Source organism: Excalfactoria chinensis, chromosome 23 (genome assembly GCF_039878825.1).
Source record: "Excalfactoria chinensis isolate bCotChi1 chromosome 23, bCotChi1.hap2, whole genome shotgun sequence".
NCBI lineage: Eukaryota > Metazoa > Chordata > Aves > Galliformes > Phasianidae > Excalfactoria > Excalfactoria chinensis.
This window is the reverse complement of record NC_092847.1, coordinates 1,686,530-1,695,356: the sequence shown is the minus strand read 5'-3', so window position 1 is coordinate 1,695,356 and position 8,827 is coordinate 1,686,530. Positions and strand designations below refer to the sequence as shown.

The 8,827-nt window shown below is 53.4% G+C and overlaps 1 long non-coding RNA gene across 1 annotated transcript; it reads right to left on the bottom strand.

Annotated features, from left to right (window-relative positions):
• Positions 1-352: 352 nt before the first annotated feature.
• On the bottom strand, positions 353-1,390 carry LOC140261901 (uncharacterized). The gene is made up of 3 exons (XR_011905796.1): positions 1,254-1,390; positions 637-833; positions 353-443 (listed from the first exon to the last, which is right to left on the bottom strand). It is a non-coding gene; the product is annotated as an uncharacterized lncRNA (long non-coding RNA).
• Between the last annotated feature and the right edge of the window lie 7,437 nt (positions 1,391-8,827).

The window sequence follows — 8,827 nt, the reverse complement described above, 5'->3', positions numbered from 1 at the left end:
GAAACTAATGAATTTCTTATATCTCCTGCTATATTAATCCTCCTCGCCCTCCTTCCACAGGGCGTGCTGTCTGTCAGTGGAGTTTTGTAATGAATGGGTAATTATCCATGAATCTGAGGGGTGTGCAGGGGATTTAATGTGCCTGAAGGGGAGATAGGGGTGCCAGCAGGACACCTGTGCAAGGAAGGGCCAAAATCCATCTGAGGGGCACTCTGAGGGGAAATCCTATTGCATGTGGGATCTTCTCTGAGACCCCGCAAGGAAAACTGTCCAGAAGAGATACGGGCTTCTTTAGTTTTGCTGCTGCTGCTGCCTGAACTCCTTTTTTTTCCCCTTTCCTTTTTGAATGTGTGAGTCTCGGGAGACTTGCTGACTCTCGTTTCTTATATTAGAACCATCAAGTTTGCTGGTTGGAGGAACGGGGAAGTGGTTCACAGATGGCACTGCAAGAAGTGTAAAAGTTGAGCCCTTATGGAGAAGCAGCTTTCCAGGCTGCTCAAAACCCCATTTGGTTTGTTTTAAACTTGTCCCATAGCAACACCCAGCCAAGACCTAAGAGCAGTAGAGGATGCAGAGCCAGAGGTGCAATGTGCAAGCTTGAAGCCTGCCCTCCCTTCACCCCTGGTCAATGAGTACCTCGTCATGTGGCTGCAGAGGCAGTGGGGCTCGGGGTGACACAGCCATGTGGCCCTTTGCCTCCAGCTCCTCTATGCCAAGAGCAGGCAGCCCTGGGGGGAGATGGCTCAAAAACTTCTATGCCATTCCTAGCAGAACAACTGCTGCCATGCCCTCCATTCCGCAGCACTGAGACCACCTGGCATTGGAATTCTGTCCTAAAACAGAAAGCAGAGGAGATCCCCAACGTGAGCTATGGCTAATTAAGGAGAGAAAGCCCCCACATCAAAAAAAACGGGCAGAGAAAAATGTATGAAGGGCAGGAATGTTACAAGCAATTAGCAGCAGAGACACGAGCTCGCTGGGCTGTGTCACACAAGCTGCTTATTGGTGCATGATGTTCCCCATAAACATAAATTACAATAATCATTGTGCCAAGGAAGGGCTCGCTGTGAGCCTGCTGACTCTGGGAGGAGGATGTGCAGTAAAGGAGGGATTCCCAGAGCTGTGTGTCCAAAGGCTCAATGGGTGTGATGGGTTTTCACCTGGGCCAAGAGCACAGCACAGCTCCCATGCAGGGTCATGGGGTCCTAATGAGACTTTATGCCTGGTGATGCATTTGCTAACGTGTCTCTTACCTGCTGCAATCAGAGCAGTGCTGGCTCTGCTTTACGTGTGTTCCTGGCACAGCTCTGAGGTTCCTCACAGGTCTCAGACCCAAAGCCTCTGCCTCCAGCTGCCCACATAATACAGACAGCCTCTCCCCAGCATCCTGCATCCTTCCTGCAGGTAGAAGTGATCCCATTAGTGCTATGCCCTATAAGATCACTCACCCTCCTGCAGTCCATCCCCAGAAACACTCCAGCTGTGTGCTGGGCCCCTTTCATCAGCTGGAAGGGATGCCCTCTCTGTTTGCAGGCTACAAGCAGGGTGTTTTCCAGGAGCAGCAAGGAAGGCTGCAGCATCCTGAGTGGCATTTTAATCACAGACCTGAAGGCTTTGCCAGGGCTGCTCCTCTCAGAGCCTTCCCTATCACTGTATGATGTCAGTCAGGGATAGCAGGGAGAGCATCCCAGCCATGGAAGGGTCCAAATCTGCCTGAGGATGGGGCACAGGAGCTTAGCACAGCATAAGGGCCAGGGCATTGCTGGCCTCATGGAGCTGCTCCCTGTGTGACTCCCAGCCAGATCATTAAATCCTCCCTTGTGGCAGTGAGGCCCCAATGGGGACACAGCATCCATCCGTGGGAGAGACTGGGGAGAGAGCTGAGGGGCACCGAGGAGGAAAGGAGCAGCAAAGCATCCCTTGCAGATGAAACAACAAAGCTCCAGAGCCAATAGGACCCAGTTAAGGAAAAGATGGCCACAAAAAGTGCTCTGCCCAGCAGGCATCACTGCCTCCATGGGAGAGATTGAGAGCCCCAGGCTGCAGCCCAGTGCTCACACAGCAAAGTCCTGTCAGTCCTTGTGTATAAAGGAGTGTATTCATTGTGACAGCCTAGACTGGAGCCTGGGCGAAATGGCAGCAGCATGAATGTGCTTCACTCAATGAGAAAACACAGCCAGCTCCAGGGGGATCTCACCTGTTTCCCCCTGTAGCCCTCCAGCCTCCATTCCCTTACACATTGACCCCCAGCTGCTCACAGACACGTTTTCCCCACCACTAAGCTCACATGGGCATGCATGTGTGCTGCTGCTCCAAGGCAAGTGGCTGCCTGGGGGTCTGCAGGGAATATTTCACAGTCGTTGCATCCGGGCAGCAGTTCTCTTCTCCCTGACATTCAATAGCAGCTCAGGCAGCAAGTCATGGAAAGAAAATGTGTTCAATGCCTCCCCTGCCCGTGGATGGTTCTCCCTTGTGCACATGCAGGCATGTGGAAATCATTGCCCGGAGATGAGTGCTGTGTTTCAGTGACTGAGTGCTTCAGTCTAAAAGCTGTTGCACAGTCAGGGGAAGCAGGGAAATGGTCCATGTTTAGTGCCCAGCATGGCATTGGATGGGTCTGCACTCACTATGAGCCAAAGTGTCCTTGGGGTAACTCAGTAACCACACATGGGGTTATTAAGGGGTGTGATGGCTGTGGGTCACCCCAAAAGCCCACCCTGATAGGTGACATCTCTGTTGGGTAACTGCAGCTCCATAGACTCTGAGTGTGTAAATGAGCGAATGCTGCCATTCCCATTTTGCAGGCAGGAGGAGAAATAAGTGCAAGTTTGGATATTCTTTTTTAATATAAACTGGAGCCCATTCCCAATGAGGGAGTTCCTCGTGGTCACGCCGCAAATGCCTGATAATATTCAAAGCTGAGCCCCAATGGAGTGCATTCTGCTGCTGTCCCACCCATGAACTGACTCCTTGCAAGCACCAATTGCTTTGCAGCTGTGGTCAGTGCACATCACTGCACAAGTCGATGGGCTGCATGCTGCACACACAGCACAACCACCATCCACCACGTGTATTGGCCCAAACACAGCTGACCATAGCAGCTATCAGGCTGACTGCAAGAGGGGGAACCCAGCAGCAAGTCCTCTGAATTTTGCTGGTGGAGCATCACCATAACAACAAATCCACCAATCCAACCCAGAGCTTCATGCACGTAGCAACCAGAAGCTGCCAAAGTAGGAAAAAGTCAGAATTGTACGTTGTTTCCTCCAGGATCCTGCTGCAAATGCAAAAGTCCTGCAGCAAAGCCAGACAAATGCACATCAGGCACCAAACCTTCTGCCCTGCAGAGCCTCTTCACCAAGCTGTGGGACCTGGGGGGGAAGCAGAGCTTTGCTGTGAGCTCTGCAAGTGCTTCACAGAGCTCTGAGCAGCTCAGCTCCATAGGGAGCAGCCCAAGTGCCAGCAATGGGTGCTCTGCTCTGCTTCCAAAGCAAGCCAGGGGAGTTTGCCCCTGCAAGTGGACCTTGTCCCCTCTGACCCTGCGTGCCACAAGTGCAGGGAGGAGATAAGGTATTTATTCAGGGAACAATCCATCACTGTCCCACTGACTCATTGACAAGCTTCCCTTTTCCAGGCAGTTCATGGGGTGGGCGCTCCGTCCTCACTGTTAGGAGGAGACGAGTAAGCACAGCACGTGCTTTAAATCTCTGCTTCCTCTTGGGAGCTGGGGTCACAGGGCTGCAAAGGGTGTCCGTGAGCAAATTCAATGCACCAAATGCTCCTCTTCTCCAGCAGGCACCAGGAACACCGGCAATGCACATCGCCTGCCAACATAAAGTGGAAGACCCTTCTTGGACTGAAATACCCTGTGATTAAGGAGCACCAGCAGCTCATTCTTCCAGCCCAATCCAACCAGACTCCCATCAGCAGAGCATAAACTTCTGGCCTAGGCAGTGCAGGAGGTCTGGATGCAGAATCATAGTGGCTCTCCCCAGCCTTCCCTCCATAGGGATGGATGGATGGATGGAGGGATGGATGGATGGAAGGGAGGAGCCCCAGCAGCGAGCTGGCACTGTGCAGCAAGAACAGCTTGGGTGTCACCAGCAAGGGACTCCCTCTCTGCTGCCTGTGACAGCCTCAGGAAGCTCAGCCAGGGTTTGCTGCTTGCCTCGCAGTCTGTTAGCTATTTTCAGCCTAAATGAGGAATCTAGCCCAGCTCTGGCTTCCCAAAACATTGATGCAGGCAGAAGCTTCTGCACCGTGAGAGGGATGATAAATGCCAGCATGTTTCCACAAACAGAGCCAAGAGAGGGCTCGGGCTGCAGGGCTGGACATGGGCACAGTGGGCACAGAGCAAAGGAGGATGAGGGTGGGAGCATGCCTTGAAAAGGTAGCTGGATAGCTGGGAGTGGGGTGGGCACGCTGCCCCATTTCCATGCACATGCTGGTGCTCGTGCCAGCCCCCACCTCCCTGCTGTAATTAGGGAACTGGAGCAGCTGGCAGCAGAGCAAGCTGAAGGGAAAATCACACACAGCTGCCTCTTGTTGTAAGCAAGTCCTTCCCTCCTGAGCAGGTATCAGCCCCTGTAGTAGAGGGAGGCTGCCAAGGCAGGGTGCTGCAGCCACAATACCCATGAAAACAAATAGCTGGTGAGTGAAAATAAAACTGGTTAGTGCAAGCAAAGACCTTCCCCCTCCTTCCACTATATGTGCATCCTATGTTTGCACACACCTAAAGGTGATGACAGGCAGAGAGATGTTCCTGGTGGTGAGACAAAGCCCTAAAGGACAGCCTGAGCCCCAGAGCTGCTGCTGGGTCATCTGCCCAGCAGAACCCCCACCATGGGCTGCTCCTGCAAGGCAGCCTCCAGGGAGAACCTGCAGCACAACCTCCTACTGGCTGCACGCACCTATTATTTCCTTAGTGCTGTAATTGCCCGGCCAGTAAGTGCTCTAATGGCATGTTGAGGCTCCTCTCCTGCTCACGTGCTGCACACCTGCTCTAAACACAGCCTGAAATCATCTCCCCTGACAGGCTGCAGAGAAACTTTCCTGCTGACTTCTTCTGGCTGGGGGAGCTCTGATCTGTTCTGACACAAGCTGACTGCTCGGAGCACGGGGCTGCAGCACAATGCTCTCCTCAGGTCCCAGCCTGATCTTGCCCCCGGCTGCTCTGGTTTGGTGAGCTCTAAGCCTGCACAAGGCTGCAGGCAGACAGACAGACAGACATTCTTTGCAGTCGCTTCTGGCTTGAGGGCAAAGTATGAGGCTGGTCCATTGCATCTCACCAAATGGAAAGTGGCAGTGGTGGATGGGATGTCACACGTGTGACCCCACAAGTGAAAAAGCAAAATACATGTTTTAGGTAAGAAAGCTCTGGATACATCTGTATTCTTGCTGTCTCACAGATTACATCAATGCACACCACAGAAGAGGTCTGTATTTGCAGATGCTGAGAGCCTGATTCTGCTTGTGTTTGTGCTGCTTCGAGCCAGGAATAAATGAAGTCCATAAAGCTACTTCGATGTAGAACTGAGAGTGAGAGGAAAATACCAGCCCTGCAACCCAGCACTCAGCCTTCCCTCTCTTGGTTTAGTGCTTCTCCAAAGCCCCTTGGGTATAACCAGTGTATTTTTAGCTGTTTACTTATTAAACAAGCACAAGAGAGGACTAAACGTTAAGGCATTTCTGTATACCGTGCTGGACTCCCTGCATTTCCCCTGTCACACATGGGGATGCTGAAGCAAATGGCTTCTGTGCCCTGGTCCTGGGGTCCTAACCAGAAGCAGATGCTGCTTGTAACCCCTCACACAGCTGGGAGCTGAGCACATGTCAGAGCAGTGCAGCACCCACATGTGATCCTTTATTGGGTTTTTTTTACCATATTTCACCCCACATCTAATAAAAGTGCCCATCTCCAATGTAGGAGAAGTGCAGGGCCTCACCCGAGGCTGATGGGCACTGAGCAGGAGCCCTCAACCACGAGGACAAGTCTCGGCACCATTTCCTTGCTGCTAAATCCTTTATCCTCACACTGATAAAATGCTTCGGGGAGATATTTTAGCACACTCAGCACTGAGGTTTTGCAGGAGAGAGATCTCACTGCCTATGGCCATAAGGATCTCACTGCCTATGGCCATAAGGATGTGTACAGGGACTGCACAACCCACTTAGTGCCAGACCCTGGGCAGCAGCCAAGCTCTCCTGGCTGGGACAGAACCACTGATATCTGCCATGCATTGCATAGTGCCAGCAGTCCCTGCCCAGCTGGGAGGACCAGTGGAGCTGGAGCAGCTGCCTGTTCCCCATTCTGATAAGGCACAACTGATTGATGTGATGCAGCAGACAGAGTCTGTGTCGGGTTGGGCAAAGCATAATGCTATGCCAAGCAGCATCCCTGCTTTCAGCTGCATCACCTTGGCTGAGAAACAAGGAGGATGTGAACAGCAGGGCACGGAGCATGAGGAGATAGGGAGGGATAGAAGGGTGTCCAGGTATCTGGGATTGTTAAAGGGGATAGGGAGTGGGCTGCACAGAGCTGCAGCAGATCCGGGTCTCCAAGTTCTGTTTGGAAGAGGAAAAATGGTTCCTGTGCAGCACATCCTGCTGCATCCCCAACTCAGAGCTGTACGCTGCCTTCCCCTGCTGTGGAGAGATCAGGGATGCAGGGATGGAACAGACATCTCAGGTAACCCCATCGGATTGAAAACTGGAAAAGCCCATCGCTACGGGCTGAGCCTTTCCTTGGAGATGGGCACCCCGTGACCCCTCTCGTCCTTTCTCAGCAGTTCCCCCTGGGCTGTCCCGCAGCTCCTCTCCATACAGCGGAGGCTCCCCACGATCCCGCGGCACCGCAGGAGTTTTTGGAGAATGCTTCCACCTCGTGGCCCTCTGCAGAAACGACCGTCTGCCGGGTGCCAGGCTGCGCCCATCAGCCCAATTCCAGGCAGGGACGGCTCTGTGCCACCCCATTGCCGGCTCCATCACCCCCACCCAAGCTGAGCTGTGGCACTCGATCCCTTATCCGGGCTTCACTGCTCCAGGAAACCCCCACAGCTCGGATTTCCCACCATCGCATCGCAGTTTTGGCTGTTCTTATTGCATAGGGTGGGGGTGACACATCTGCAGGTTTGCTCTGGGCCACCGCTGTTAGACTTCATGGGCTTAAGGCAGACGACCCCTCCATTGCGACCCCCGGCTGTCACCTCCTTCCCCAGCTCTGTTCCTGCTGCCCGCTAGCGGATCGACTTGGGAAAACACCTTCCAAGCTTTTCAGCGCATCCCTCCCTACTCGCTGCTCCAGCAAACAGTGGCTTTGGAAGAGCTCAGCGCTGCTCCGCTCTGAAATACCCCATGGGAACCCATATCCAACTCCACCCTGCCCTCTGTGGAGCTGAGTGCCGCAGCAATCCAACTCGATGCGCTCTAGCGGTGGGAAGCTTTCTCAATATTCATTGCATCTGAGCTACAGCAGCTGCTGCAATTTGCAAGGCTGTAAAACTTCTGTAGGCAGGGATGCGTTGCAAACAGCCTGACCGTATCACAGGCTGTACAAGTGTTGCATTTCTTGCACTAAAGGAATGCACCTTACTATTCACCCCAGTGCTGCAATAATGCATTCTGCCCCTCCCCAGCCATGTCCAGTGGGTCTCTGTGTCAGCAGCTTCAGCTTGCTTTGGGTCTTTGCCTCTGGGAAGCAATATCCCTGGGTCCAGCAGTGCTGCCAGCATCTCCATCCTATGCACTGTATGCACATCAAACCTCACTTCCCAACTCTTGCAATCTTGGGCTCCACCAAAGAACAAAACAGGTTTCCCCAATAGGATCAGCCAACGTAGGTGAATGATTCAGTGTTTGCTGGGGGGTGAGCAGGACCCTGCTTTGTTTTGTGACATCAGCAGTGTAAAGTGATTACATTTCTTGCATTCTGTGCTTTTGTTAAGAAACAAAGTCCATGAAGGCTGCAAATCCATTCTCCACGCTCCTGATGTGCACAACACAATGTGATTGTTCCTTCTGCTGCCAGCACATGGACCCCAGTGCCACAGCTCTGTGCTATTGCACAGGGATGTGTCCAAGTGGGGGACCCTCATGTCAATAAGGGACTCACACGTGGCAAGGAAAGTGGGTTGCAGAGGAAACCATCCCGGGAGGACCTGAGGAAGCTCAGCAGCTCCACCTGTGCATGCAGAGCCCTGCAGAGCTGTTGGCCTCTTGCACTGTGGTTGACTTAAAGGCTCAGCTATTTCACTGGGCAAGATCCATCTCGCATGGGCTGACACCGAGCAGGCAGACAGGGTGTGAGGGATTGTAACTGGGCTCCTCTTCCAGTGAACAGATCTCACCTGCCCGGATACAGAGCTTGAAAGCAGAGCCTGATCCTGCTGCCCTGGCTGCAGCTCAAAGGAAGAGCTCCACACAAATGGGAAGGAAGCAGGGAGTGGTGAATTCGGGAAGCGCTTTGTTCCACCCATGCAGGCAATTGGCACGGATGGGTCTACAGGGGGTTAACCAAAGGCCCATGAAGAAACCTGCCAGCTCTGTTCATCACAGCCCCGAAGGAAATTAAATGCCTTGTACCATATGGTGCACAGCATGGGGGTGGCTCTGGGGCAGCATCCACCCCAGTGCATGGGGCAGGTGCAAGCCGGGGGCTTCCAACCCCAGCAATATCCACTGCCTGCCCAGCACAAAGCACGGTGATGGGGAAGCAGAGGGAAGGCTGACACATGTGCAGCCTAACCCACTGGCAGAGCAGTGGGGAGGCAGAGCCAATGGCTGCTTCTCATCCTCAGTGAGTCCGTCCACCTCCCCACAACCTCCCCCC